The 22,655-nt window shown below is 43.8% G+C and overlaps 1 long non-coding RNA gene across 1 annotated transcript in view; it reads right to left on the reverse strand.

Annotated features, from left to right (window-relative positions):
• LOC126484463 (uncharacterized) overlaps positions 1-22,347 on the reverse strand; it is a 334,748-nt gene extending 312,401 nt beyond the window's left edge. The window contains exon 1 of the long non-coding RNA XR_007587857.1: positions 22,211-22,347. This is a non-coding gene — a long non-coding RNA (uncharacterized LOC126484463). The remainder of the gene's footprint in view (positions 1-22,210) is intronic.
• Positions 22,348-22,655: the final 308 nt, after the last annotated feature.

Here is a 22,655-nt window from a genome sequence, read left to right on the forward strand (position 1 = left end):
TGTCGGCTGTTGGGATATTTCCACGAGCAACAAAGTGTGTGTTCAAGTTGGCAAATTTTAGCTACCCTCCAGTGGAGTTTAACTGTACTTGATTATTTCAATTGAAGTGCACCAGCGGAATCTTCTGCCTTGTGGCCGTTAACGTTCCAGTTACCTGCCCTGGCCATTGACGTAAATTCAGGCAGTGTATTTTCCTCATCGTGTTGTCACTGTCCAGCACGGTGTGTAGTTTGACAGCTCAATGTATAATTGGTTGTAGACGCCAATACCTTCTACATTGTTCCATTGAACTCCCTGTTGTGTGGTGGTCGCTGGATGTGGAGGTTAGCTTGTCGGTGGGTCCGTTGACTAACAGTTGGGTTGTTGTCGGATAGAAAATGGTTGGGTCGACTGCCTGTTTCACCTAAGCGAGCATTGGTGTTTGAATTCCAGGCCGACCTTCGGAACTTCTGAGCGCCCGTGGGTGTACTGCGTTTTCTTGTTTGTTCTTGTTGTTTGTACTTGTATGGCTTCTGGCCGATTTTTAGATTAAGCTTGTTTTGCCCTTAAGGCGTCAGAGGGTTTGGGCCTTCAGCCTAATTTAAGAATTGTTTTACGTAAAGCCTTTGGCATTTTTAAAATTAATGTTATTGAGTCTTAAGTGTTGGACCTTCAGCCGATTTTGAATTAAAGTTGTTCTGCTCTTAAGGCGTTAGATGGTTTGGGCCTTCAGTCTAATTTAAGAACTGTTTTACGTAAAGCCTCTGACATTTTTAAATTTAAGGTTATTGAGTCTTAAGTGTTGGGCTTTCAGCCGATTTTGAATTTAAGTTGTTTTGCTGTTAAAGTGTCAGATTATTTGGGCCTTCAGGCTAATTAAGGTACTGTTTTAAGATAAGACTTTGCCTTTTAAATTTCTGATTTTGGTTGAGCTTTAAGTTATTGGCTTTCAGCTGTTTTTAAATTGGTATTGCCCTTAAGGCATGAGATTGTACGGCGCATTCAGCCGCTAATTAAGTTCCAAAACTAAAGCTGTGTCTTTTTTTTTTTTGTAAAGTCTTGGCTCTTGTAATGTTTGATCAAATAAAAGGTTGTATGTGCGAGTGTAACTGACAGCCGCTTATTTTGGCCTCTTTCCACAACTTAAACTACCTGTCCTGTCCTGCGGGTTTAGCAGACTGGGATCTGTAGCAGATATTTATAGAGGAAATAGAGAATATCCAAAGAAGAGCAGCGCGTTTCGTGACAGGTTCATTTAGTAAAAACGGAAGCGTCACGGAGATGCTCAACCAGTTCTGTCGGCAGATGCTACGAGACGAGCATTCTGCATCACGGTGTGGTTTTCTGTTAAAATTCTGAAGGTGTGAGTCGTTATAAGAGTCTGCCGATATATTACTTCCTTCCGCAGATATCTCGCGAAAAGACCGTGAAGGTACAATTATGGAGATTCGAGTTCTGACAAAGGCTTACAAACGATCGTTTTGCCCGTGGACCATTCGCGACTGCAACAGCAAAAGGAGGGAGTGACAGTTTGCGAGTGTAGATGTAGACGCACGTAGACTGCTGACTGACAAAACAGTGGGATCAAGGTGAAGAGAGGAGAACTAGAATTGACATGGCACGTTGAACATTTATTGAAACTAAGCATTCGGTATGCTTTCGTGATCTTCAATTGAAGATCAGCTGGCGAACCTTGATGTGTTACTTCTTATGGGGCTCTAAAGCGCTCAATATTTATTGCCCACTGTTGTATATTGCGCAATAATGTTGACCGTCTTAGAGTGGTATTCACAGTTTGCGCAATATATTGAACGAGAGTGCACAGCTCTAAAAATATTGACGCTCGCTCAATATAATGTACAGTGTAAGAGTGATATTTTACAATACACGGCAGTCCCAGGCGAGGCTTCGTCATTCTGGGACGTGCACACGACTTATACAGCGACGCCATATGAATATGAATACATCAGGAAAGACAGATGAAAGCCGGCTGGAGTGGCCGAGCGGTTCTAGGCGCTACAGTCTGGAACCGCGCGACCGCTGCGGTCGCAGGTTCGAATTCTGCCTCGGACATGGATGTGTGTGATGTCCTTAGGTTAGTTAGGTTTAAGTAGTTCTAAGTTCTAGGAGATTGATGACCTCAGAAGTTAAGTCTCATAGTGCTCAGAGCCATTTGAACCATTTTGAACAGATGAAAGGAATCATGTCTTGACGTGCATTCAGGGGAGCAGTTTGACAATACATTTAACGCCTGTTCTGTAATTAGCTGTACAAGCATTTGACAGAAGTGAAATTTCCTGGCAGATTAAAACTGTGTGAGGGACCGAGACTCGATCTCGGGACCTTTGACAGAAGTGTTTAAGTGGCAAGGAAATAACACTACAGCTGCTTATTTGTTCAATTCAGAAGCCTGAATTATTTATTGCAGAAATATGTCGCTTGTAGGCATGAAAATATCACACTCCATCCGTCCATGAAAACCTAGTAATTCCAATAATGAGTAACTCAATAAACAAAGTGAGATTTGAAAGTTCATTGATTTCTTTAATCTGTCAATAACTAGGCACCTATTATATAGTTACACATGTGGCAACCATTTTTGCTTCTTCTGTAAAATTTAACAAAATTACGTTTTCATTGCCCACCATCGGTATACGATCCTCAACGTTATGTACCTTACTCTTTTTCAAGTTTACACATCGCTTCGAGTGTTGTCGACAGTGAAATGGTTCAAATGGCTCTGAGCACCATGGGACTTAACTTCTGAGGTCATCAGTCCCCTAGAACTTAGAACTACTTAAACCTAACTAACCTAAGGACATCACACACATCCATGCCCGGGGCAGGATTCGAACCTGCGACCGTGGCGGTCGCGCGGTTCCAGACTGTAGCGCCTAGAACCGCTCGGCCACTCTGGCCGGCCGACTTTGAAAACTGACAAGTATACGAACAGTAACATTTTGGTGTACATAACGTGTAACGAAGTTCCCCAGTTCGTTGAAAGATCCGTCGTTCATCTCTAAAAAATTCCTATAGTCATCTGTCTCCGCTGCAAGTTCTGATAGCATGTTAGTATGGCCGTGTGTAGAACACATTTCAAGTCTCTTTATCGCCCATCGCCGCTCCCTTCTACTTTTCGTTTCGCAACACAAAGCGACTGCAATAGCAGTAAATGCATGTTCGCTACAAAGACAAGGGTTCTAACTGACGTATACCTCACATAAATGTTGCGCAGTAACATTACGCCGTTCTTGTCTCGCACTTCAGCGCAGTACATTGACACAGTATTATTGCGCAATAAATACGGAGCCTGGGCAATCGAAAACTCATCCATGGCAGGCTACAGGTATTTGAATGTGGATATACCGCCGTATGTTAGGAACGCCATTCGCTCATGTGACCAACGACGACGCACTTCACTGTACAGGCAGGAAACCCTTAAGTTCTAACTACCATTAAACACACAAAAGCCGCGTATTTTGACACATTTCTCGAAGCGAGAAGTACAGTTTCATGCGACTTGTCGTTGAAGGAAATGCAGAAGGGAAACTTGCAAGTGGGCAGAGAAGAGTTCCCTGGTCAAAATGTTGCCATCCTTAGACCGGCTGAGAAGAGAGAATACTTCACAATGCTCAATACGGAGACGGCTCGCACTCAAAAAAGAGAAGGGTTGCCTTTCGACTTTCTCCTCTGCTGAGGTTTCGAGGACGGAGTCGTTTAGGTCAGACGGTGACAGAAACATAAACAGCTGCTCGTATCGTCCGGAGTTATTTTACTACATTTCGATAAACTTTCTAACGGCGGCAGTGGACTCCGAGGTAACACCAAGCGTCGTATTCGGCCGCATAATTACACAGGCCAGTTTCCATGTTGGGAAGATGCGGTCGCCGCTATTATAGCTTAAACTCTTGGAATGGCTTCGACATGACTGACTCAAGTTTCGTTACTCTTTACTGGCGACACTTTACCCCGTGGTTCTCGATATCAAAACAGTGCAGCAACAGAATGTTCAATTTTTACCCGCACAATCAGTAACACTTAGACCAGTTTCCAGTGTTCTATTTATATCGCCCCTGACAAAACTCTACCATCTGGTGAGCAAGATGTGTGAGACAGGCGAAATACCCTCAGACTTCAAGAAGAATATAATAATTCCAATCCCAAAGAAAGCAGGTGTTGACAAATGTGAAAATTACCGAACTGTTTAATAAGTCACGGCTGCAAAATGCTAACGCAAACTCTTTACAGACGAATGGAAAAACTGGTAGAAGCCGACCTCGGGGAAGATCAGTTTGGATTCCGTGGAAATGTTGGAACACGCGAGGCAATACTGACCCTACGACTTATCATATAGGATAGCTTAAGGAAAGGCAAACCTATGTTTTTAGCATTTGTAGGCTTAGCGAAAGCTTTACACACTATTGACTGGAATACTCTATTTCAAATTCTGAAGGTGGCAGGGGTAAAGTAGAGGGAGCGAAAGGCTATTTACAATTTGTACAGAAAGCAGATGGCAGTTATAAGCGTCGAGGGGTATGAAAGAGAAGCAGTGGTCGGGAAGGGAGTGAGACAGGGTTGTAGCCTATCCCCGATGTTATTCAATCTGTAAATAGAGCAAGAAATAATGGAAACAAAAGAAAAGTTCGGAGTAGGTATGTAAGTCCAAGGAGAAGAAATAAAAACTTTGTTCGACGATGACATTGTAATTCTGTCAGAGACAGCAAAGGACTTGGAAGAGCAGTTGAGCGGAACGGACAGCGTCTTGAAAGAAGGATATAAGATGAAGCAAAACGAGGATAATGGAATGTAGTCGAATTTAGTCTGGTGATACTGAGGGAATTAGATTAGGAAATGAGACACTTAAAGCAGTAAAGGAGTTTTGCTATTTGGGGAGCAAAATAACTGATGATTGTCGAAATGTAGACTGGCAATGGCAAGGAAAGCGTTTCTGAAGAAGAAAAAATTATTAACATCGAGTATAGATTTAAGTGTCATGAAGTGGTTTCTGAAAGTATTTGTATGGAGTGTAGCCATGTATGGAAGTGAAACGTGTACGATAAACAGTAGACAAGAAGAGAATAGAAGCTTTCGAAATGTGGTGCTACAGAAGAATGCTGAAGATTAGATGAGTAGATCACATAACGAATGAGGAGGTATTTAATAGAAATGGGGACAAGAGAAATTTGTGGCACAACTTGACTAGAAGAAGGGATCGGTTGGTAGAACATGTTCTGAGGTATCAAGGGGTACTAATTCAGTATTGGAGGCCATCGTGGAGAGTAAAAATCGTAGAGGGAGACCAAGAGATGAATACGCTAATTAGATTCAGAAGGATGTAGGTTGCAGTAGGTACTGGGAGATGAAGAAGCTTGCACAGGATAGAGTAGCATGGAGAGCTGCATCAAACCAGTCTCAGGACTGAAGACCGTAACAATAACATGAGGAAATGTAAGTTAATTGCTTTAATTTTGGACATCAGGGTATAACGGACTTAAAAAATGTCAGTCAAGGAATCTCAAGTTAATTCCGCATTTCTAGATTAGTAAAAGGTTTTTGAAACAGTTCCTCACATGCGGTTTCTAAAAAAATAAAAAAGTGCCTATAAAGTGATGTTTCAATTGTGCGATTAATTTCGTGATTTTCTGTCAGACAGGTCACAGTTCGCAGTAACTGATGAGAAATCACCTAGTGAAACAGAGAGATACCTGGGCTTCCCCATGGAAATCTTATACGCCTTCTGCTGTTCTCTCAATACATACTAACTATTACGGAAATAATCAAAGCAGCCTTCTTGGTCTCTTTGCAGATGTGTTGTCATTTAGCGTCTCAAAAAAGATATCAGAAGATAAAAACGAATTGCAAAATGATTTAGACATCTGCTTAGTGTGAAAAATGGCAGTGACCTTAAACAGCAAAAAGTAGCCAGGTGCGAGTAGGACTCTAACAATGATTATATAGAAACTTAATTATATGCAAGGTGTACAACTTTGCTTCCGCCGCTTTTCCCCAACATTTGAGGTTTTAATGAAACAAATTGGTTACACGTGTATCATTCAAAATATTTTCCATCGCGGGCCACTACTTTCTCCCATATTTCGGGCAGTGTAAGAATACCGCGTCGAAAAAACTGTTCATCTTTTGAAGCGATCCACGAATCAATCCAATTTGTGACTTCTTCATGAGATCGGAAGTGTTGGTCAGCCAGGCCATGCGCCATTGACCTAAACAGGTAATAGTCAGAGGGAGCAATGTCCGGAGAATACGGCGAGTGGGGTAGGACTTCCCATTTTAACGTTTCCAAGTACGTTTTGACCTCTTTTGCAACATGGGGTCGAGCGTTGTCGTGCTGGAAAATCACTTTATCGTACCTCTCGCTGTATTGCGGCCGTTAGTCTTTTAATGCTCTGCTCACACGCATTAATTTCGTTCGATAACGAGGAGGTGGAGGAGGAGGTTAGTGTTTAACGTCCCGCCTACAACAAAGTCATTAGAGACGGAGGACAACTCGGACTAGGGAAGGATTGGGAAGGAAATCGGCCGTGCCCTTTCAAAGGAATCATCCCGGCATTTGCCTGAAACGATTTAGGGAAATCACGGAAAACCTAAATCAAGATGGGCGGAGACGGGTTTGAACCGTCGTTCGATGACGAGCACCTGTGATTGTTTCACTTGGATTTAACACTTCACAGTACACGACGCCGAGCTGGTCCCACCAAATCCACCAAATGCAGAGCATGATGTTGGAGCCATGAATATTCGGTTTGGCCGTCGACGTGGAAGCATGGCTGATATATTCCCATGTTTTTTGCGTTTAGGGTTATCATAACGAACCCATTTTTCGTCCCTGGTCACAATGTGATGCAGAAATACCTTCCGGTTTTGCCTCTTAAGCAACTGTTCACAAACACACAAACGCCGTTCAATGTCTCTTGGTTTCAGCTCACACGGGACCCAAATTCCTTCTTTCTGAATCGTGCCCATAGCCTTTAGACGTTTTGAAATGGATTACTGTGTCACTCCCACTAATCGTACCAATTCTTCTTGAGTTTGACGCGAGTCTTCACTCAGCAATGTCTCCAATGGCCGGAGACGGGTCTAAAACGGTCGTTCGAAAACATTTTCTCTTCCACCACAATGCCGGTCTACGGCGTTAAAATCGCCGTCCCTGAAGCGTTGGAACCACTCACAACACGTTTTTTCCCCTAATAGCGTCATTACCATACGTACTTGAGAGCATTCGATGAGACTCGGCCGCTGTTTTCTTCATACTGAAACAAAACAGTAACACATTCCGCAAATTAGGCTCGTAAACTGAAATTTTGAATCAAGGACAACTTTATGAAGCAGACACAAATCGACTAATGTTTGAATGAGGTTTGTTGACCGAGGCCCAAACTAACTGCCGGCCTTCTATGATCTGTTTCTTTCGACCGCTGCTTACCGTTGTCACCACCTATCGGCAAACGGCGGAAGCATAGTTGTACACCTTGTATATCAAGCCGGGGTTCGAGGATATAGCCGATATTTGCGCTGAGGGTTCCGTACAATCTTAATTATGTATATCATTCCAGGAATAGAGGATATTTACGTTTTATGACATTGATACTGGCAAGGTATCAGTCCCACTTACTACAAGACTTTCGAGAATGTTTTAATTTCAAGTCTGAAGTCGGATAACAAATGGCAGAATAAATATTTTTTTCATTTGTTATAAATACCAATTAACACTTTCGGGTCTTTCCCTTACTTTTACTCTGAAACCTTACTTCTTGGAAAATTTCATGATTCAAGATCAACGGAACGTATCCTACAGGTTTTGATTTGTGAGTTTTCTAGTGTCACAATATGTGACCTAACTGGCCATATCTTTTGGCTGAAGTGACTTACAAGCTTAAAATTTTTACATCGCCAAGGGACTATAGACCTTACTGTATGACATAAATTTGAACTCGATCCTTCTAATCGTTCCTGAGAAACAGGGTTCTTACCACTCGGACGGAAGAACGGTACCCTAAAAGGTGTGACGTACTACACATGACTACTGAAAAGTATCCGTTACATTTCGGTTACACGACAAAACAACAAATTCGAAAGTAATCGTTTCAACGTAATACCTTTACAGCTATGAACAACTTCAACTGCAACTATCGCATGGAAAATGATGTCCGGAAGACAAACCAAAGACAGGGTTTCTTTGGCGCAACACTCGGAAGACTCCAAGAAATCTTCTGAAGAGACTGCCTACCGAACGCTTGTCCTTCCTCTTGTAGAGGATTGATGCGCACACTATGGGATCTTCACCACACACGAATGGCGGAGGACACCGAGGAAAGTTCAGAGAAGGACAACTCGTTTTGTATTATCGTGAAACAGAGGAGAGACAATCACGGATATGCTGGGCGAGTTGGCGTAGCGGTCGTTAAAGCAGATGCGTTTTTCGTTGCGGCGAGACCTTTTCGCGAAATTTCGATGTTCTCCTCGGAATGCCTTAATATTGTGTTGATTCATATGGAAAAATGACCATCGTATTAAAATAAATGGTATAGTTCGTACCGAATGATTGCTGAACGTGGCTCCAAAAAACTTCTGCCAAAAACGTTAGTATAAACTGCAGAGCAATCTTGTAGATAGAAATGTACTTACAGCGTCGGGCTCAAAGTGTGCACTCCAATCCGTCGAAAACCCGATAACCAACAGTAAAATGAACTTCCATAATCTGGAAATTATAGCAGAACCGCAGATGGTGTGGGAGTCTTTCTATGGGCCACAGAGCACGTACAACTGATTTACGACGACAAGGTGGACTAGTATCTCTGGCCTTGTAGTAACGACCATGTCTCTCGCGCCTGCACTTCAATACAGAAATAGGCTAACGAGGAATGGACAGCGAATTGGTGCCTGTCAGTCTGGCATTGAGGATAATACCATGATGCGATCCAACCTGTAATTAGAAATTCTCAGTAATTCGGGCGAACTCGAAGTTGATAGCTACCCAGGTAAGAATGTGTGCCAATCACTCTTCAGATCCTTTCCACTTACGCCGGAGAGATATCTCCGCTTATGTCAGAAGAAACGAGAACGATATGTAAACCAATTGCTGTTTTGCTGCACGTTTTTCGATGACAGCAAAAATACTTTCTCGTAATAATCTCGTGAAAATGAAAATGCACCTACAAACAAGTGCAATGGAAGGGCGTTTCATGTCCAGGTGTACAAAACCGTTGTGCCTCGTGGGTATAAATTCTGTCGTGTTACCAGTGTTTATTGTTCCACTGTATGTTCTCTACACCCGTATTTTGTTGGTATTCGTTTCTAGCCTTCTGGCCTGCACTTCGTGAACGCACATTGGAAGCGTGTATTCGTCATCGCCATACTGGCGTATCATCCGGCGTGATGGTATGTGGTGCCATTGGTTACACGTCTCGGTCACCTCTTGTTCGCATTGACGGCACTTTGAACAGTGGACGTCACATTTCAGATGTGTTACGACCCGTGGCTCTACCCTTCATTCGATCCCTGCGAAACCCTACATTTCAGCAGGATACTGCACGACCGCATGTTGCAGGTCCTGTACGGGCCTTTCTGGATACAGAAAATGATCGACTGCCGCCCTGGCCAGCACATTCTCCAGATCTCTCACCAACTGGAAACGTCTGGTCAATGGTGGCCGAGCAACTGGCTCGTCACAATACGCCAGTCACTACTCTTGATGAACTGTGGTATCGTGTTGAAGCTGCATGGGCAGCTGTAGCTGTACACGCCATCCAAACTCTGACTCAATGCCCAGGCGTATCAAGGCCGTTATTACGGCCAGAGGTGGTTATTCTGGGTACTGATTTCTCAGGATCTATGCATCCAAATTGCGTGAAAATGTAATCACATGTCAGTTGTAATATAATATTTTTGTCCAATGAATACCCGTTTTACATCTGCGGTTCTTCTTGGTGTAGCAATTTTAATGGCCAGTAGTGTACTTCTCAGGCTACCAGATGGACAACACCGAAAAGAAGTCGGAAACACGTCGGCAACAACCGCGAACACCCTGTGACATCAGCAATATTGACCAGCTATGCTACGATATTGCCGCATATTGCAGCAATGTTGATGGCAATACCACTGCGGCCGCACATTGCCATAAAATATGGCCTGTGTGATCGCAGTATTTAAATAGCAAACCTCTCCGTGATGCAAAACGCCTGTCTTGTAGCGTCTGGCTGTGTTGAGTTCGTTGAGAACCCGGTAAGGATTTCGTACTGACTTGCACTATACCGTGACGAAGACGCTGAGTCACTTGTATTGCAAGCCCAGGGCAACACTGGCTCATTCAGTTGCGCGGCGTGGCCGGCAGCTGTCAGCACATCCCCTCCCCCCCCCCCCCCCTGCCCGCTTCCCCCTCCCCGGACAACTGTACTCATCTTTAGGACTACTCACGCTCCGTGCTTGCAGAATTAGGTTCACGTGGCGCCGCCTTCAAGCGATTGAATTGAGGTCACCGCGGGAGAAAACACGAACCTGCACTGCCGAGCTACCGGCAATTTGAACCCCGCCCATCCGGATTGTGGATTCATCTCTGGCAGTGGATCTCATGTTAATCGAGTCTTTCATGTCCTGTCTTCTAACGAGCCGTGATATGAAATTTAGTTACTTACACGTTGCACAAGTATGTTACACTTATAGAAGCGAGTTTGAAAAACACAAAAGGTAGAGTACGCGTGGGGAAATTGGAGTTAGAAGAAACTGTAATAAAGAACGGACATAAGTAGGCACATGCCCTGCCTCCGCCACTTTTTAATTTAGTCCTAGAATATATTGTACGAATGGCAGCAGATAATTCAGAGTGTGTGGAGTTAAATGGAAATATTAAGATATTAGGGTATGCAGATGATCTAAACATCATAGGAAAGAATCTGTAACAGCAAATGCGAATGCGTTAATCAAGGCTAGTAAAGAGGTAGGTCTAAGGATAAGTGAAGGCAAAGCTTAATACCTGGTTACTACTAGAATGCCAACAGCAGTAGATCAGGAAATGTTAAGAGTTGGAGACATGCAGTTTGAAAAAGTGAACACATTTAAGTATCTAGGCGTGGACATCACTTCGAGAAATGAGATTGAATCCGAACTGAAGAAGAGATTACGGGCGGGAAATGCGTGCTACTTCTCACTGAATAGGTTACTTTCATCACGGATATTGTCTAGGAATTTAAAGACTAGAATATACAAAACTATTATTCTACCAGTTATGCTGTATGGGTGAGAGACTTGGTCTCTCACTGTGCAAAATAAGAAACCGTTTAGAGTATTTGAAAACAAAATTTTGAGGAAAATTTTCGGAGCAAAAAGGCTTGACATTAGGGGAGAGTGGCGAAAACTGCGTAACGAAGAGGTTCACAAACTCTATTCAAGCCCTGACATAATCAGTATTATTAAATCACGTAGGCTGCGATGGGCGGGTCACGTAGCTCGAATGGATGAGGGCAGGGCAGCGCGCAAAGTACTGGTAGGGCACTTAGAGGGAAAACGTTCTGTGGGGAGACCGAGGCGTAGGTGGGAGGACAATGTGAAGGCTGATTTAAGGAGCCTAGGCACTGAAGGTGAATGGAAGGAAATAGCCCAAGACAGGGACAGGTGGCGAAAATGCGTTGCTGCGGTAATGGACTCTACAGTCCGGTATGACCAGTGAGTGACACGTTTCACGAAACAGTTCAACGATTTTTTTTTCTTTTTTATTACGAAATGATGTGGGACTCACTTTACATGATATGTATACATGATTAACTGATGTGGGTGGCTACACGCTGCACATTTACGTTCATCATAGGCACACTCTTCTCAATTTAACATTTCTGAACATATACTTTATGTCCTACTCAAGCAACTACACTTACAATTAGTGTGTTTTCTTATTTAAAGGCGACTGGGATACAAATTCGATTCTACACAGAGTACGCGAAAGAACTTGTCCCTCTTTTAACAGCCGTGTACCGCAAGTCTCTAGTGGAACGGAAGGTTCCAAATAATTGGAAAAGAGCACGGGTAGTTCAAGTTTTCAAGAAGGGTCGTCGAGAAGATGCGCAAAACTATAGGCCTATATCCCTGACTTCGATCTGTTGTAGAATTTTAGAACATGTCTTTTGCTCGCGTACCATGTCATTTCTTGAAACCCAGAATCTACTCTGTAGGAATCAACATGGATTCCGGAAACAGCGATCGTGTGAGACCCAACTCGCTTTATTTGTTCATGAGACCCAGAAAATATTAGATACAGGCTCCCAGGTAGATGTCATTTTCCTTGACTTCCGGAAGGCGTTCGATACAGTTCCGCACTGTCGCCTGATAAAGTAAGAGCCTACGGAATATCATACCAGCTGTGTGGCTGGATTGAAGAGTTATTAGCAAACAGAACACAGCATGTTGTTCTCAATGGAGAGACGTCTACAGATGTTAAAGTAACCTCTGGCGTGCCACAGGGGAGTGTTATGGGACCATTGCTTTTCGCAATATATATAAATGATCTAGTAGATAGCGTCGGAAGTTCCATGCGGCATTTCGCAGATGATGCTGTAGTATACAGAGAAGCTGCAGCATTAGAAAATTGTAGCGAAATGCAGGAAGATCTGCAGCGGATAGGCATTTGGTGCAGGGAGTGGAAACTGACCCTTAACATAGACAAATGTAATGCATTGCGAATACATAGAAAGAAGGATCCTTTATTGTATATGATAGCGGAACAAACACTGGTAGCAGTTACTTCTGTAAAATATCTGGGAGTATGCGTACGGAACGATTTGAAGTGGGTCAAATGGTTCAAATGGCTCTGAGCACTATGGGACTTAACAGCTGTGGTCATCAGTCCCCTATAACTTAAAACTACTTAAACCTAACTAACCTAAAGACATCACACACATCCATGCCCGAGGCAGGATTCGAACCTGCGACCGTAGCAGTCGCACGGTTCCGGACTGCGCGCCTAGAACCGCGAGACTACCGCGGCCGGCATTTGAAGTGGAATGATCATATAAAATTAAATGTTGGTCAGGCGGATGCCAGGTTGAGATTCATGGGAGAGTCCTTAGAAAATGTAGTCCATCAACAAAGGAGGTGGCTTACAAAACACTCGTTCGACCTACACTTATTGCTCATCAGTGTGGGATCCGTACCAGGTCAGGTTGACAGAGGAGATAGAGAAGATCCAAAGAAGAGCGGCGCGTTTCATCACAGGGTTATTTGGTAAGCGTGATAGCGTTACGGACATGTTTAGCAAACTCAAGTGGCAGACTCTGCAAGAGAGGCGCTCTGCATCGCGGTGTGGCTTGCTGTCCAGGTTTCGAGAGGGTGCGTTTCTGGATGAGGTATCGAATATATGGCTTCCCCCTATTTATACCTCCCGAGGAGATCACGTATGTAAAATTAGAGAGATTCGAGCGCGCAAGGAGGCTTTCCGGCAGTCGTTCTTCCCGCGAACCATACGCGACTGGAACAGGAAAGGGAGGTAATGACAGTGGCACGTAGAGTGCCCTCCGCCACACACCGTTGAGTGGCTTGCGGAGTATAAATGTAGATGTAGACCGGCTTTTAAATAAAAATTTGTCTATGAAATACAAGGAGCTGTCCAGAAGAAATGATTTAAAGGAAAGGTTTAAAAAATTGCTTTACTGCCTGTCACACGTTTTATCTTAATGACCAAATGATCAAAAGTTTTTGTTTATGCACCCTGAACTAGTTTCGAGCCACTGAGAGCTCACATAATTAGTAAAAACGTTTTCTTTCCTGCTACTGTTCTAGGTGTGAACGTCGGTATTCTTCTCAAATTCTGCTGAATTATTTACGACGAATTTTATCTGCGAATACATATCTTCTACACATATCGGAAATTACAGTCTCCTGCCGCGTTTTTCTGTTCAGAGATTTGATACGTTTTTTACTGACGGGGAGGATTGTGTATATCGCTACGTCTTGTAGAGAAATGAACACACTTGTGAAGTTCGACTAAAATCTGTTGCTCTTCCAACATATATTCACGTTCAGAAAAAAAACGAGGATATTGAAAGAACAGAGAGAGACTTTATATACATAGGACATGTACATTAGTAAGTTCTGCAGGAAAAGGTAATAGATCAGTGTGATTTGCACAGACGTGCAGGGAGCCTCGCAGACGTACGCGCGAACCGTACCGTCAAATCACTGAGGTTGAGAGAAAGTGCATTATTGGCATGAGAGAATGTGATGCATCTATCCGGGAAATTGCTGCATTCGCACTTTCCTGTGAATATGAACGTCCTATCAATAGTCGTTCAAGGTATTCTTTTTTTTCTGAACATGTGTATGCATCGATGATGTCGGCAACATCTGCATCTACATGGATACTCTGCAAATCACATTTAAGTGCCTGGCAGAGGGTTCATCGAACCACCTTCACAATTCTCTATTTTCCAATCTCGTATAACGCGCGGAAAGAACGAACACCTGCATCTTTCCGTACGAGCTCTGATTTCCCTTATTTTACCGTGGTGATCATTCCTCCCTATGTAGGTCGGTGTCAACAAAATATTTTCGCGTTCGGAGGAGAAAGTTGGTAGTTGGAATTTCGTGAGAAGATTCCGTCGCAACGAAAAACGCCTTTCTTTTAATGATTTCCAGCCCAAATCCTGTATCATTTCTTTGACACTCTCTCCCATATTTTGCGATAGTACAAAACGTGCTGCCTTTCTTTGAACTTTTTCGATTTACTCCGTCAGTCCTATTTTGAAGACGATCCAGTTTGACTTATCACTAGTTAGAGGCAACGTTGGGCATACCGCAGACTACAGAAGACACGGTTTTGCACGAAAATTTTAGCTGTGAACAACACCTGTTCCCCCACGGATTTCCCATAATTTGACGGAACCTCAAAAACGGGCTCGTCTCGGCTGGCGGAAGGAATTGCTTAAAATATCGAGCGAGGAACTGCAAAATCCGTATACAACATGTAACGGCATACCAAACTTTGATATGTTCCTACTAACTGAAAACTGAGCACAGGTCAATTGTTTGCATCTTCGAAGATGAGTCGAAACCAAGAAATGTGGAACTTCCAGCAAAATGATCGATGGTTTCTTTCCATACACGTACCATAATCACGGCCACTGCTGTGTGTAGGCAATCCAACTACGGTTAAACCTGAATGGTATAGAACAGTTTTTTTTGTAACAAGTCATCAATGCAGGAAAAACAACCGAAATGTCACATCATTCTTCCTAATGATAATGCCAGCCGTCACACGGTGAAAGCAATTGATTATTAGCTATACTAAGTGGTCAGTTTAATGTCTCGTTGTCCGTATTCACCTGATTTACCTCCTAACGACGTGTTCTGTTCCCTTATTAAAACAAAAAATGCGTAGACTATAATTTTCATCAACTGAAGAAGCTGTTGCTTGCTTCCAAAACCATGTTTTTGAGGTACTGTACCTACATCAGATTGGAAAAGAAATGTTTCTAGAAGTGGTTCGAATGTATTCAAAAGAGTATTAATTTCAAAGATGATTACTTTGAAAAACAATGTAATGATTTTTACCAAAAAAATATAGTTCTCTCGTTGCTTTTGAAAAGTGGTAAATGACAGTACGCGTAGTAATAGGGAAGGTGGGAAAAGTGGCCATTACATATGTTTTGCCCGGTACAGTGCTGCTGCCTGCCGAGAAATTATCAGACTAGTTCTGATACATGTGATCACTGTTGTCAGTGAGTCCGACAGAGAAAGCTTGTTCCATTACGTTTTAATAAAAAATTTCGCAATTTTCAGTTGTTTGATGCCAGTTAATTCACTTACGTTATTCTCGCTATCTCACTTATACACAGAGCAATACTTCTTTACAATATCAGTGTTTGAACAACATCCTTTTACCTACAAATGCAGTTCCTTGTTGCTTCTTTTGGTCTGATAGTTTCATCTGTGTACCACTAATGCTGTTATGGAGTCTGATCGACAAAAATTGCCACACTGGCCGGCCGTTGTAGCCGAGCGGTTCTAGACGCTTCAGTCCGGAATTGCGCTGCTGCTATAGTCGGAGGTTCGAATCCTGCCTCGGGCATGGATGTGTGTGATGTCCTTAGGTTAGTTAGGTTTAAGTAGTTCTAAGTTTAGGGGACTGATCACCTCAGATGTTAAGTCCCATAGTGTTCAGAGCCATTTTTTTTTTTGCCACACTATTCGTCGGAAAAGGTGACAAAAGTCTTCACGCTAATAAGAATTGAGTTACTTCCATTGTTGTTGTGCTCTTCAGTCCAGAGACTGGTTTGCTGCAGCTCTCCATGCTACTCTATCCTGTGCAAGCTTGTACCACCTATAATACTACACATCAGACTGATTTCTAAACATTTTCAAATGCAAAGCTATTATTCCATCGTTCTAAGCCTTGAATTATTTAAAACCGTCTCTGTTCTGTTATACTTAGCCCAATACAAGAATCCTTTTGAAAACGATCAACTGCAGTCTGTTGGTATTGTTTCGGATACTAAGGAGTCAAGACACCTAGATAATATGTCTGAAAATCAGAAAACCTGTTGCATTAGCTGTGGCCACACTGCTCTCTTAGGGAAACGTGGGCATTCATGCACGCTTTCGGAAAAATGCATTTTGTTCGAATGTATTATTATTTTCATTTAAAAATATTTGGTGTGATATATTACAATGTAACGATTTTTAGCTACAAATGAGAAAGCTGTAAGCTTCAATCTATAATCGTGGTTGGGTGAAAAATCAGTTTCCCTTAAAGTGACTATTTTACCCGACCTGCCGCGCGGGATAGCCGCGCGGTCTTAGGCGTATTGGCACGGTCTGCGCGGCTCCCCGCGTCGAAGGTTCGAGTCCTCCCTCGGGCATGGGTGTGTGTGTGTGTGTGTGTGTGTTTGTCCTTAGGATAACTTAGGCTAAGTAGTGTGTAAGCTTAGGGACTGATGATCTTAGCAGTTAAGTCTACATCTACATCTACATTTATACTCCGCAAGCCACCCAACGGTGTGTGGCGGAGGGCACTTTACGTGCCACTGTCATTACCTCCCTTTCCTGCTCCAGTCGCGTATGGTTCGCGGGAAGAACGACTGTCTGAAAGCCTCCGTGCGCGCTCTAATCTCTCTAATTTTACATTCGTGATCTCCTCGGGAGGTATAAGTAGGGGGAAGCAATATATTCGATACCTCATCCAGAAACGCACCCTCTCGAAAACTGGACAGCAAGCTACACCGCGATGCAGAGCGCCTCTGTTGCAGAGTCTGCCACTTGACTTTGCTAAACATCTCTGTAACGCTATCACGCTTACCAAATAACCCTGTGACGAAACGCGCCGCTCTTCTTTGGATCTTCTCTCCCAATGAATCTCAACCTGGTACCAGCCTTACCAACAATTAATTTTATATGATCATTCCACTTCAAATCGTTCCGCACGCATACTCCCAGATATTTTACAGAAGTAACTGCTACCAGTGTTTGTTCCGCTATCATATAATCATACAATAAAGGACCCTTTTTTCTATGTATTCGCAATACATTACATTTGTCTATGTTAAGGGTCAGTTGCCACTCCCTGCACCAAGTGCCTATCCGCTGCAGATCTTCCTGCATTTCGCTACAATTTTCTAATGCTGCAACTTCTCTGTACACTACAGCATCATCCGCGAAAAGCCGCATGGGACTTCCGACACTATCTACTAGGTCATTTATATATATTGTGAAAAGCAATGGTCCCATAACACTCCCCTGTGGCACGCCAGAGGTTGCTTTAACGTCTGTAGACGTCTCTCCATTGATAACAACATGCTGTGTTCTGTTTGCTAAAAACTCTTCAATCCAGCCACACAGCTGGTCTGACATTCCGTAGGCTCTTACTTTGTTTATCAGGCGACAGTGCAGAACTGTATCGAACGCCTTCCGGAAGTCAAGAAAAATAGCATCTACCTGGGAGCCTGTATCTAATATTTTCTGGGTCTCATGAAGAAATAAAGCGAGTTAGGTCTCACACGATCGCTGTTTCCGGAATCCATGTTGATTCCTACATAGTAGATTCTGGGATTCCAAAAACGACATGATACTCGAGCATAAAACATGTTCTAAAATTCTACAACAGATTGACGTCAGAGATATAGGTCTATAGTTTTGCGCATCTGCTCGACGACCCTTCTTGAAGACTGCGACTACCTGTGCTCTTTTCCAATCATTAGGAACCTTGCATTCCACTAGAGACTTGCGGTACACGGCTGTTAGAAGGGGGGCAAATTCTTTCGCGTACTCTGTGTAGAATCGAATTGATATCCCGTCAGGTCCAGTGGACTTTCCTCTGTTGAGTGATTCCAGTCCCATAAGATTTCACACACAATTGAACAAATTGATTTTATGAGGCACTTTAAGCATTTCATTGAAGAAACAGACAGATCCCCAGCACAACTATACTGAAGTTCTTCCTCTGAATGGTTAATGTAAAATCGTCGTCTGTTTCATTTCTTGATCTATACCACTATCACCTTCCTCGATAGACCGACTAACAATTTCATAAAACTCGGCAAAGCTGAAAATGACACATTCGTGCCAACACATTTTGAGCTACACGGTACCGAAGAAAAGAGGTACGTAGTTCACTAGGTGCGGTCTAGGAGACTCCAACACCTATCAATAACACGTGTCAACAATAAACACAGAAGGCGATAACACAACCGACAACAAAACATCGTAGGCTTCGCAATTTAAGGTGGGTAGAGGGAGTATAGAAGCATTCCACAACTGGCCTTGGAGAGCGACTTCGAAAATTTTCGCGCAGTCTGAGAGACCACACCTCTTGAGTTAAGGGATAGGACTCACAAATTGATATTCACTGCACAATTTATGGATGGCTTTTTCGCGTTGAAACTCAAAGCAAGTGAAAGAGTGAAAGCTTTCTCAGTCATAATGACAGAATGCGACGTTAGGTCGGCATCGAGGTTGGAGTTTCCGTGGAGAGAGTTTAAACGGAAAGCTTGCTCACCGCACACCGCAGCAGTCTTTTGTTCTCTTTAAATGACTTTTTGTCCCCTAAGAAAGGAACATTAATTGTCGTGACGGAATCACAATATCCATGGCTGAACCCCCCCGTGTCCGTGGTTTCTTCAAAAGGAATGACTATCGTTTTCTTTTCCCTCGAAGTTTTCTTTCCCGTTGTCTTCCACTGTAATCGATCATAATAACTTTTCTTCGTGTGTGCGCCAAGGCCGTTTGCACGACTGCGCATTGACGCTCGACCCTCAGATAGACGGTTTGAATCCTGGTGGTGGAAGAAATTTTCATCACTAGTATTTTGCCAGTTATGGAAGGAGAGTTAGTGACGTATTATTCCTGATCACCACATATTGCGATAATGGGACAGGTTAAATTCCTATCCTCTCCGCAGTGTTTCCTGGAATGAAGGCACGTAACACTGTTTATGGAGATCCGTTTAACGTACGGGGAGGCGAAAGCTGGGCGAGTCTTTGACGCCATTCGAGAGGTGTCATCGTAGAGCACAGTAGTGTCACAAATTATACAGGATGGAGCACGAAAAACCGCCGCGAATACTAGAATGCTCACTGTCGCCCGCCAATGTCATCTGTTGTATTGAAGCTGTTGCGACTACGACTTGTATTGTCAATACGAAAGCGGTTGTACCTTGCGTAAGACTCTGAAGTTAATATCTCAGCAAGAGGTATGCTTTTCAAGAACGAATCGCAACAGTGGAGACTTGCGTTTCTATCGACTCATTTAAGGAAACGCGGGAGATTTTTGCAAAGAAGTTCCCTGGCGTTTCCATACCAGAAAGAGCAGTCTACCGGATTTTGTGACGAAGAGGCGTACTGTAGGGTCAGATGCAAACGAAGAAAAGAATCGAGCGCCGTCCGTTCGTACACCTCCTGTGATCTCGAGTATTGGAGCACGAAACAATGGTCCAGAGTCCAAAGAAGTAGACACGTAAATTGGCTTTGGCCTTGTCAACGGGTTTTACAAAAAAATGGTTCAAATGGCTCAGAGCACTATGGGACTTAACTTCTGAGGTCATCAGTCCCCTAGAACATAGAACTACTTAAACCTAACCAACCTAAGGACATCACACACATCCATGCCCGAGGCAGGATTCGAACCTGCGAACGTAGCGGTCGCGCGGTTCCAGTCTGTAACGCCTAGAACCGCTCGGCCACCCCGGCCGGCCGTGCTTTACACCGTACATGGATGAAGCCCAACAAAATGACATGGTTCCAAGAACTGATGGAAGAAGATAAGACAAAACGTGTGAATTGCTGTATATGGCTGTTTCAAACCGTTGGATCCGCTTCTGTATTTCGTGAATGATGAAGTCTGGTTCCACCCGGAACACCAGATACTGGTCAACAAAAACTACCTATCGATTATGAGCAACCTCGTCACTGAGGAAAAAAATCGGAGTGTGGTGTTCCGTGTCAGGGAGTCGGACGGTGAATCCCATATTTCTTGAACCAACAGTAAGCGGTGTTGTGTATACGCCAATCTTTGGGGAATTTTAGGCACAGTTGAGCCCCATTGAACGTACATAAGCAATCTTTCAACAGGATGGGGGCGATCTGTCACACTACACGCGAGTCAGTCATACGAATTCATGAAAGACTCACAGAAGAAAGGACCGTCAGCACATGGTAGTGCCCGCCGCGTTCTCCGGACCTAAGCACTTGGCACTTTTATCTGTGGGGCAGCCTAAAAGTGTACGCAAATAACGCAGTAACGTTCGAATACTTGAAGGGCAATATTCGTAATGACATTTTGAGCACTGATGAAGCACAGTTGGCCATAATATATATTAGCATGTTAAGCTCAAGGAGGTCATTTTCAGCACCTAACGTAATGTAAAAGATCTGACCAGTTTAGTAAATACAGATCTCTGCATTAGCTTATCTGTATTTCTTTATTATTTAATTATTACATGTTTGTCTATTCCTTGTTGTGCCTGCTCGTTCCGATCAACAATTCATGTGTAACTGGCGAGGAGTGTTTACTCGGGACCAATTTTTCATGCGCCACCTTGTACAGACTCAGTAGATGATGATGATGATGATGATGATGATGATTGGATTGTGGGGCGCTCAACTGCGCGGTTATCAGCGCCCGTACAAAGTCCCAACCTTTGCTCAGTCCAATCTTGCCACTTGCCCGAATGATGATGAAATGATTAGGACAACACAAACAGTCATCTCGAGGCAGGTGAAAATCCCTGACCCCGCTGGGAATCGAACCCGGGACACCGTGCTCGGGAAGCGATCACTGCGGACAGACTCAGTAAAGTAAAGTCACTTACAATCGACAGATTCACTTCTCACGAACTCACTGTGAGCAAAGGGGCCACTGTCAGAGGAGGAAGGAAAGCCTTTTCCGATTAGGCGGCTGAACTAAATCTTCGTGGTTTCTTAGCCATATACTTCCATATAAAAGAAGTTTTTCTTCATCGGCAACAAAGAAAACCTAATATTACACTGTACATATCGCATTTATACACATAACACCGACACATATCTGACACTTACATAGCAGATCGGAGGACAACGATGTGGTGTTCCCATCAGCTCCCAACGCTAATTTCCTGAACATGGATTTGACTCGTTAACACTGTGAATGTCCTTCTAGCTCTCGGGAAATATAACTGGTGACAATTTGTGGCAGCGTCTCATGTTTAAAGTGTTACAAATTTCCTGGCACGCACCTCAAAAGTGCTGTATTTCATTGCGGTGCGCCATTGGTAACTTGTATTTGTACGGTGGTTGTCTCATTTTCAGTGACAATATAACCTACTAGCTGCAGTCATTTTTTCCTTATTTAAGCCGAAGGCTTCACCCGTCTGCATGCCTATTCTCACGGACAACACTGACGTCTCCGAGAGTTACATCTCCTTCAGCTTTTCACCTACTTCCAGCCGCAGAATGGTTGTCCTCTAAATTGGTGAAAAGACTATCCTTTCACTTCATATTTCACGGAAATCGTGTCAGTTGTTCGACAGACATATGTTATAAATGGTTACCACAGCTTTCTGTTACATGCTACAATTTTGTCTTGAAAAATGGAGGGAATGGTCACTTCTAACAGACGCCTCCTTGGGCAGCAAACATTACTGCGGAGAAGAGTGCGCGAACAGCGGCATTCCGAGAGGACAGACTTTCTCTCGCACTCGTGGCATAGAGCGCCGAGCAAACTTCTCGCATTCTCCGACGTGGGCGCATTCGACCGTACTTACAGCAGTGCCTCCACCCACGAGTTCCGTTCGGCCGCTGCTGCTCCTCCAGGAATTCCTGAGCGCCGGCGACGCCGATGTAAACAACACAAGTACGACGCGGCACTCGCGTGGGCAGTTCGACTGACGACCGCAGCGTGGCGCGCACGGTAAGAAACTGGCGGTATTCGCTCCCGCGACGCGGGCGTGGAGTCACAGTGCGCATGCGCGGCCGCCCTCCCAACCCCACTCCAGCAGCCAAACACTACAACCGGACTGGGTTCCGGCTCTGTTGCCGCGTCCTCTACTCCAGGGAGCGATGCTGAGGCGGGACCAATTGTAACGGGAAGACCAGTTCCAGCCGGTCTCGAACGGTTGTGCAATCAGCCGAGGTTCAGGAAGCTCAGTAGGCACTATTCTTACTGTAGTCTTCAAACATCGTACCACATAGAGCTGCTTACCGTAACAT

The sequence above is a fragment of the Schistocerca serialis genome, chromosome 6 (genome assembly GCF_023864345.2).
Source record: "Schistocerca serialis cubense isolate TAMUIC-IGC-003099 chromosome 6, iqSchSeri2.2, whole genome shotgun sequence".
Lineage (NCBI taxonomy): Eukaryota > Metazoa > Arthropoda > Insecta > Orthoptera > Acrididae > Schistocerca > Schistocerca serialis.